This window comes from Rutidosis leptorrhynchoides, chromosome 5 (genome assembly GCF_046630445.1).
Source record: "Rutidosis leptorrhynchoides isolate AG116_Rl617_1_P2 chromosome 5, CSIRO_AGI_Rlap_v1, whole genome shotgun sequence".
Classification (NCBI taxonomy): Eukaryota; Viridiplantae; Streptophyta; class Magnoliopsida; order Asterales; family Asteraceae; genus Rutidosis; species Rutidosis leptorrhynchoides.
In genome coordinates, this window is record NC_092337.1 from 448161988 (window position 1) to 448172655 (window position 10668).

Consider the following 10668-nt stretch of genomic DNA (forward strand, 5'->3'; position numbering starts at 1 on the left):
TGAAAAACGTCTCATATAGAGGTCAAAACCTCGCAACGAAATCAATTAATATGGAACGTTTTTAATCAATAAGAACGGGACATTTCAGTTGGTATCCGAGCGTTGGTCTTAGAGAACCAGAATTTTGCATTAGTGTGTCTTATCTAGTTTGTTAGGATGCATTAGTGAGTCTGGACTTCGACCGTGTTTACTTGAAAAATGATTGCTTAACAAATTTTGTTGGAAACTATATATTTTTAACATGTGAATATTATGTGATATATTAATCTCTTAACGCGTTTGATATTATGTGATAGATGTCTACCTCTAGAACAAGTCCCATTGACTCACCTAATAATAATGAAGAGTCAAATGTAAATTGGAATGATTCGTGGACTGATTCACAAGTTCCCGAAGAGGAACCGGAAGAAGAGTCGGAACCAGAAGAAGAATCGGAACCGGAAGAAGAATCGGAACCGGATGAAGAAATAGAACCGGTGGGGGAAATAATAAAACGGTTAAGTAAAAGAAAATCCTCAACCAACCGACCAAGGTTAATTATGGTCAATGGTGTTTCCGCTAAGGAAGCAAAATATTGGGAGGATTACCAATTCTCCGATGAATCGGATTCCGACGAGAATTCCGATGATGTTATAGAAATTACCCCAACTGAATTTAAAAAGGCAAAAGAAAATAATAAGGGAAAGGGCATAAAAATAGAGAAATCTAATTCCAACCCCGATGAACTTTATATGTATCGTCAACCCCCAAAGTCCTTAAGTTGTAACAATGACCCGGGAACCTCTAAACCACCAGGTTTTTCTAAACCAATGTGGAAAATAACGGCTCGTATTAGGGGAACATCATATATCCCTAGAAACTTAGGAAAATGAACCAAAACCAAAGAAGAAGAAACAAGCGAGTCGGAATAAGATAGTTGTATTCGTGTGGTGTAATATATGTAATATAGTGTGCTTATGCTTTATGATATATGTAAAAATTGCTTGTATTAATAAGTATTTTTTTTATGAATCTAACTCTTGTCTATTTTACAGTATAAAAACACAAAATGGATAGACAACCCAATATTTTAAGAGACCTACCCGGAGACATGATTGATGAAATCTTGTCTAGAGTTGGTCAGAATTCTTCGGCACAACTATTTAAGGCAAGATCAGTTTGTAAGACATTCGAAGAACGTTCCAAGAATACCTTGGTTTATAAAAGGCTTTCGTTCGAAAGATGGGGGATATCACATTGGGAAATCCATAAGTTACGATGTGTTTACTTTGACGCATATATTGCGGGGAACCCAAATGCTATTTTACGCAATGGGTTAAGAAATTATTTTGACTCAATATATCCGAATATTGGACTTCGTGATTTAGAAAAAGCGGCTAACATGCAACATAAAGAAGCATGTTATGCTTACGGATTAGTAATGTTCGCTTCTCACCAAAGTGAGAACAAGAACATCGGGCTATAACTATTAAACAAAACGTTTGACGGAGTCGGTAATTGGGGTAAGAAATGAGGTTTTTAGATTGTTACGGGACTGTTGGACATTACGTAACCCTCGTCCCTTTGACGACGTTACAACACGCTGTCTTATCAACGGCCATAACGGTTATGTTCCACAAGACCAAGGATGGGAAGTAGTCCTAGTAAAACCAGAATGCATGACTTGTTTCTGGACGTATGAATTACGTGTCTTTATTGCCTTTGCTGAACAACTTGTGTACTAGCTAGAATTATCTTCACAACTATCTTGTATCAAAGTTATTGTCTGCTATATTTCATGCTTTATGTAAAATAAGTGGTATTGTAAGTTTGTAAAATATTGTATAAAAGTTTGAACGCGAAATATAATTATAATCAGTTTTTCATATAGAATTGTAGTAGTTGAATTGTATATTAGCTACTAAGTATGAACTTAACGGGTAGGTACTACCCGAATTTAAACTTATAAAACGCTAATATGAAGAAAAAGCTTTTATAAATGAGTTCATATTATGCTACGAAATACTATTAACTACTCTTAATATTCTGTATGATTAACTTGTTCCATTTAACTATTTTGAAGGAAATGGCACCGACTACTCGACACACCGTGAATATGAATGAAGAGGAATTCCGTACTTTTCTAGCTTCAAACATAGCCGCAGTACAGGCTGCGCTACATACCAACAATAACCTTGGATCTAGCAGTACAGGAAATCGTGTAGGATGCACCTACAAAGAATTCACTGCCTGCAAACCTTTGGAATTTGATGGAACCGAAGGACCGATCGGATTGAAACGGTGGACCGAGAAGGTCGAATCGGTGTTTGCCATAAGTAAGTGTACTGAAGAGGACAAAGTAAAGTACGCTACGCATACCTTCACAGGTTCTGCGTTAACATGGTGGAATACCTATCTAGAGCAAGTGGGACAAGACGATGCGTACGCACTACCGTGGTCAGCATTCAAGCACTTGATGAACGAGAAGTACCGTCTCAGAACCGAGGTCAATAAGCTCAAGACAGAACTTAGAGGGTTACGAACCCAAGGATTTGATATTACCACGTATGAAAGACGATTCACAGAATTGTGCCTATTGTGTCCGGGAGCATTCGAAGATGAGGAAGAGAAGATCGACGCATTTGTGAAAGGATTACCGGAAAGAATCCAAGAAGATATAAGTTCACACGAGCCCGCCTCCATACAACAGGCATGTAGAATGGCTCACAAACTCGTGAACCAGATTGAAGAAAGAATTAAAGAACAGACTGCTGAAGAGGCCAATGTGAAGCAAGTCAAAAGAAAGTGGGAGGAAAACGGTGATAAGAATCACCAATACAACAACAACAGCAATTACAACAATAATCGCAACAATTATCCCAACAATCGCAACATCAATCGCAACTACAACAAACGGCCCAACAACAACAACAACAACAACAACAACAACAACAACAACAACAACAGCAACTACAACAATCATCCCAACAACAATAATAACCGCAACAACAACAACAATCAGAAGCAGCTATGCCAAAGGTGTGAAAAGAATCACTCGGGGTTCTGCACCAAATTTTGCAACAAGTGTAAAAGAAATGGTCATAGCGCGGCGAAGTGTGAGGTCTACGGACCAGGGGTTAATAGAACGAAAGGAACAAATGGTGTCGGAACGAGTAATGGCGGAGCAAGTAGTGTCGGAGCAAGTTATGCCAATGTAGTTTGTTATAAATGTGGAAAACCGGGCCACATTATTAGAAATTGCCCGAACCAGGAGAACACGAATGGACAAGGCCGTGGAAGAGTTTTCAATATTAATGCGGCAGAGGCACAGGAAGACCCGGAGCTTGTTACGGGTACGTTTCTTATTGACAATAAATCTGCTTACGTTTTATTTGATTCGGGTGCGGATAGAAGCTATATGAGTAGAGATTTTTGTGCTAAATTAAGTTGTCCATTGACGCCTTTGGATAGTAAATTTTTACTCGAATTAGCAAATGGTAAATTAATTTCAGCAGATAATATATGTCGGAATCGAGAAATTAAACTGGTTAGCGAAACATTTAAGATTGATTTGATACCAGTAGAGTTAGGGAGTTTTGATGTGATAATCGGTATGGACTGGTTGAAAGAAGTGAAAGCGGAGATCGTTTGTTACAAAAATGCAATTCGCATTATACGAGAAAAAGGAAAACCCTTAATGGTGTACGGAGAAAAGGGCAACACGAAGCTACATCTTATTAGTAATTTGAAGGCACAAAAACTAATAAGAAAAGGTTGCTATGCTATTCTAGCACACGTCGAGAAAGTACAAACTGAAGAAAAGAGCATCAATGATGTTCCCGTCGCAAAAGAATTTCCTGATGTATTTCCAAAAGAATTACCGGGATTACCCCCACATCGATCCGTTGAATTTCAAATAGATCTTGTACCAGGAGCTGCACCAATAGCTCGTGCTCCTTACAGACTCGCACCCAGCGAGATGAAAGAACTACAAAGCCAATTACAAGAACTTTTAGAGCATGGTTTCATTCGACCAAGCACATCACCGTGGGGAGCTCCTGTTTTGTTTGTCAAGAAGAAAGATGGTACATTCAGGTTGTGTATCAACTACCGAGAGTTGAACAAACTTACCATCAAGAACCGCTACCCACTACTTAGAATCGACGACTTATTTGATCAACTACAAGGCTCGTCTGTTTATTCAAAGATTGACTTACGTTCCGGGTATCATCAAATGCGGGTGAAAGAAGATGATATTCCAAAGACTGCTTTTAGAACACGTTACGGTCATTACGAGTTTATGGTCATGCCGTTTGGTTTAACTAATGCACCAGCTGTGTTCATGGACCTTATGAACCGAGTGTGTGGACCATACCTTGACAAGTTTGTCATTGTTTTCATTGATGACATACTTATTTACTCAAAGAATGACCAAGAACACGGTGAACATTTGAGAAAGGTGTTAGAAATATTGAGGAAGGAAGAATTGTACGCTAAGTTTTCAAAGTGTGCATTTTGGTTGGAAGAAGTTCAATTTCTCGGTCACATAGTGAACAAAGAAGGTATTAAGGTGGATCCGGCAAAGATAGAAACTGCTGAAAAGTGGGAACCCCGAAAACTCCGAAACACATACGCCAGTTTTTAGGACTAGCTGGTTACTACAGAAGGTTCATCCAAGACTTTTCCAGAATAGCAAAGCCCTTGACTGCATTAACGCATAAAGGGAAGAAATTTGAATGGAATGATGAACAAGAGAAAGCGTTTCAGTTATTGAAGAAAAAGCTAACTACGGCACCTATATTGTCATTGCCTGAAGGGAATGATGATTTTGTGATTTATTGTGATGCATCAAAGCAAGGTCTCGGTTGTGTATTAATGCAACGAACGAAGGTGATTGCTTATGCGTCTAGACAATTGAAGATTCACGAACAAAATTATACGACGCATGATTTGGAATTAGGCGCGGTTGTTTTTGCATTAAAGACTTGGAGGCACTACTTATATGGGGTAAAAAGTATTATATATACCGACCACAAAAGTCTTCAACACATATTTAATCAGAAACAACTGAATATGAGGCAGCGTAGGTGGATTGAATTGTTGAATGATTACGACTTTGAGATTCGTTACCACCCGGGGAAGGCAAATGTGGTAGCCGATGCCTTGAGCAGGAAGGACAGAGAACCCATTCGAGTAAAATCTATGAATATAATGATTCATAATAACATTACTACTCAAATAAAGGAGGCGCAACAAGGAGTTTTAAAAGAGGGAAATTTAAAGGATGAAATACCCAAAGGATCGGAGAAGCATCTTAATATTCGGGAAGACGGAACCCGGTATAGGGATGAAAGGATTTGGGTACCAAAATTTGGAGATATGAGAGAAATGGTACTTAGAGAAGCTCATAAAACCAGATACTCAATACATCCTGGAACGGGGAAGATGTACAAGGATCTCAAGAAACATTTTTGGTGGCCGGGTATGAAAGCCGATGTTGCTAAATACGTAGGAGAATATTTGACGTGTTCTAAGGTCAAAGCTGAGCATCAGAAACCATCAGGTCTACTTCAACAACCCGAAATCCCGGAATGGAAATGGGAAAACATTACCATGGATTTCATCACTAAATTGCCAAGGACTGCAAGTGGTTTTGATACTATTTGGGTAATAGTTGATCGTCTCACCAAATCAGCACACTTCCTGCCAATAAGAGAAGATGACAAGATGGAGAAGTTAGCACGACTGTATTTGAAGGAAGTCGTCTCCAGACATGGAATACCAATCTCTATTATCTCTGATAGGGATGGCAGATTTATTTCAAGATTCTGGCAGATATTACAGCAAGCATTAGGAACTCGTCTAGACATGAGTACTGCCTATCATCCACAAACTGATGGGCAGAGCGAAAGGACGATACAAACGCTTGAAGACATTCTACGAGCATGTGTTATTGATTTTGGAAACAGTTGGGATCGACATCTACCGTTAGCAGAATTTTCCTACAACAACAGCTACCATTCAAGCATTGAGATGGCGCCGTTTGAAGCACTTTATGGTAGAAAGTGCAGGTCTCCGATTTGTTGGAGTGAAGTGGGGGATAGACAGATTACGGGTCCGGAGATTATACAAGAAACTACCGAGAAGATCATCCAAATTCAACAACGGTTGAAAACCGCCCAAAGTCGACAAAAGAGCTACGCTGACATTAAAAGAAAAGATATAGAATTTGAAATTGGAGAGATGGTCATGCTTAAAGTTGCACCTTGGAAAGGCGTTGTTCGATTTGGTAAACGAGGGAAATTAAATCCAAGGTATATTGGACCATTCAAGATTATTGATCGTGTCGGACCAGTAGCTTACCGACTAGAGTTACCTCAACAACTCGCGGCTGTACATAACACTTTCCACGTCTCGAATTTGAAGAAATGTTTTGCTAAAGAAGATCTCACTATTCCGTTAGATGAAATCCAAATCAACGAAAAACTTCAATTCATCGAAGAACCCGTCGAAATAATGGATCGTGAGGTTAAAAGACTTAAGCAAAACAAGATACCAATTGTTAAGGTTCGATGGAATGCTCGTAGAGGACCCGAGTTCACCTGGGAGCGTGAAGATCAGATGAAGAAGAAATACCCGCATCTATTTCCAGAAGATTCGTCAACACCTTCAACAGCTTAAAATTTCGGGACGAAATTTATTTAACGGGTAGGTACTGTAGTGACCCGAACTTTTCCATGTTTATATATATTAATTGAGATTGATATTTACATGATTAAATGTTTCCAACATGTTAAGCAATCAAACTTGTTAAGACTTGATTAATTGAAATATGTTTCATATAGACAATTGACCACCCAAGCTGACCGGTGATTCACGAACGTTAAAACTTGTAAAAACTATATGATGACATATATATGGATATATATATATAGTTAACATGATACTATGATAAGTAAACATATCATTAAGTATATTAACAATGAACTACATATGTAAAAACAAGACTACTAACTTAATGATTTTTAAACGAGACATATATGTAACGATTATCGTTGTAAAGACATTTAATGTATATATATCATATTAAGAGATATTCATACATGATAATATCATGATAATATAATAATTTAAAATCTCATTTGATATTATAAACATTGGGTTAACAACATTTAACAAGATCGTTAACCTAAAGGTTTCAAAACAACACTTACATGTAACGACTAACGATGACTTAACGACTCAGTTAAAATGTATATACATGTAGTGTTTTAATATGTATTTATACACTTTTGAAAGACTTCAATACACTTATCAAAATACTTCTACTTAACAAAAATGCTTACAATTACATCCTCATTCAGTTTCATCAACAATTCTACTCGTATGCACCCGTATTCGTACTCGTACAATACACAGCTTTTAGATGTATGTACTATTGGTATATACACTCCAATGATCAGCTCTTATCAGCCCATGTGAGTCACCTAACACATGTGGGAACCATCATTTGGCAACTAGCATGAAATATCTCATAAAATTACAAAAATATGAGTAATCATTCATGACTTATTTACATGAAAACAAAATTACATATCCTTTATATCTAATCCATACACCAACGACCAAAAACACCTACAAACACGTTCATTCTTCAATTTTCTTCATCTAATTGATCTCTCTCAAGTTCTATCTTCAAGTTCTAAGTGTTCTTCATAAATTCCAAAAGTTCTAGTTTCATAAAATCAAGAATACTTTCAAGTTTGCTAGCTCACTTCCAATCTTGTAAGGTGATCATCCAACCTCAAGAAATCTTTGTTTCTTACAGTAGGTTATCATTCTAATACAAGGTAATAATCATATTCAAACTTTGGTTCAATTTCTATAACTATAACAATCTTATTTCAAGTGATGATCTTACTTGAACTTGTTTTCGTGTCATGATTCTACTTCAAGAACTTCGAGCCATCCAAGGATCCATTGAAGCTAGATCCATTTTTCTCTTTTCCAGTAGGTTTATCCAAGGAACTTAAGGTAGTAATGATGTTCATAACATCATTCGATTCATACATATAAAGCTATCTTATTCGAAGGTTTAAACTTGTAATCACTAGAACATAGTTTAGTTAATTCTAAACTTGTTCGCAAACAAAAGTTAATCCTTCTAACTTGACTTTTAAAATCAAATAAACACATGTTATATATCTATATGATATGCTAACTTAATGATTTAAAACCTGGAAACACGAAAAACACCGTAAAACCGGATTTACGCCGTCGTAGTAACACCGCGGGCTGTTTTGGGTTAGTTAATTAAAAACTATGATAAACTTTGATTTAAAAGTTTTTATTCCGAGAAAATGATTTTTATTATGAACATGAAACTATATCCAAAAATTATGGTTAAACTCAAAGTGGAAGTATGTTTTCTAAAATGGTCATCTAGACGTCGTTCTTTCGACTGAAATGACTACCTTTACAAAAACGACTTGTAACTTATTTTTCCGACTATAAACCTATACTTTTTCTGTTTATATTCATAAAATAGAGTTCAATATGAAACCATAGCAATTTGATTCACTCAAAACGGATTTAAAATGAAGAAGTTATGGGTAAAACAAGATTGGATAATTTTTCTCATTTTAGCTACATGAAAATTGGTAACAAATCTATTCCAACCATAACTTAATCAACTTGTATTGTATATTATGTAATCTTGAGATACCATAGACACGTATACAATGTTTCGACCTATCATGTCGACACATCTATATATATTTCGGAACAACCATAGACACTCTATATGTGAATGTTGGAGTTAGCTATACAGGGTTGAGGTTGATTCCAAAATATATATAGTTTGAGTTGTGATCAATACTGAGATACGTATACACTGGGTCGTGGATTGATTCAAGATAATATTTATCGATTTATTTCTGTACATCTAACTGTGGACAACTAGTTGTAGGTTACTAACGAGGACAACTGACTTAATAAACTTAAAACATCAAAATATATTAAAAGTGTTGTAAATATATTATGAACATACTTTGATATACATGTATATATTGTTATAGGTTCGTGAATCAACCAGTGGCCAAGTCTTACTTCCCGACGAAGTAAAAATCTGTGAAAGTGAGTTATAGTCCCACTTTTAAAATCTAATATTTTTGGGATGAGAATACATGCAGGTTTTATAAATGATTTACAAAATAGACACAAGTACGTGAAACTACATTCTATGGTTGAATTATCGAAATCGAATATGCCCCTTTTTATTAAGTCTGGTAATCTAAGAATTAGGGAACAGACACCCTAATTGACGCGAATCCTAAAGATAGATCTATTGGGCCTAACAAACCACATCCAAAGTACCGGATGCTTTAGTACTTCGAAATTTATATCATATCCGAAGGGTGTCCCGGAATGATGGGGATATTCTTATATATGCATCTTGTTAATGTTGGTTACCAGGTGTTCACCATATGAATGATTTTTATCTCTATGTATGGGATGTGTATTGAAATATGAAATCTTGTGGTCTATTGTTACGATTTGATATATATAGGTTAAACCTATAACTCACCAACATTTTTGTTGACGTTTAAAGCATGTTTATTCTCAGGTGAATATTAAGAGCTTCCGCTGTTGCATACTAAAATAAGGACAAGATTTGGAGTCCATGTTTATACGATATTGTGTAAAAACTGCATTCAAGAAACTGATTTCGATGTAACATATTTGTATTGTAAACCATTATGTAATGGTCGTGTGTAAACAGGATATTTTAGATTATCATTATTTGATAATCTACGTAAAACTTTTTAAACCTTTATTTATGAAATAAAGGTTATGGTTTGTTTTAAAAATGAATGCAGTATTTGAAAAACGTCTCATATAGAGGTCAAAACCTCGCAACGAAATCAATTAATATGGAACGTTTTTAATCAATAAGAACGGGACATTTCAACAATCTCCTCAAAATACATGTATTTTACACACACCATTACATACTTGTCAACAATATATTACAAATACAATTCCCGAATGCAAGTTTATTTATTTAGAAAACCATGATGACTCCAAATCTTGACGTTAAGTAAACATGCAACAGCGGAAGCATTCTAATAATCACCTAAGAATAAACATGCTTAAAAAGTCAACAAAATTGTTGGTGAGTCATAGGTTTAGTTTCTATATAATAATCATAACATTTAATATGCCACAAGATTTCATTTAATTAAATGCGCAGGATCATTACAACTGCAAAAATCATTCATACGATGAGTCGCCTGGTAACCGACCTTAACATAGAGCACTTAAGATATCTGGCATCATACACTATTCAAATGTATGACAAGAACCCTTCGAAGTACTAAAGCATTTCCACTATTCGAAAATGGGGGTGGTTGGTGCCGTAGATCTACCTTTAGGATTCTCGTCAATTAGTGTTTTTCACTAATTCTTAGGTTACCAAGCGTAATAATAATAATAATAATAAGTACAGATATCCAGTATAACAAAACAATCGTAGAATGTAGTTTCATGATCTTGTGCTTATTTTGTAAAACATTTATAAATTTACATGTATTCTCATCCCAAAATAATTTAGATAGTAAAAATGGGACTATAACTCACTTGTGATGATTTCCAAATAGATGGTAATAAGACTTGGCCTTTGACAACTTC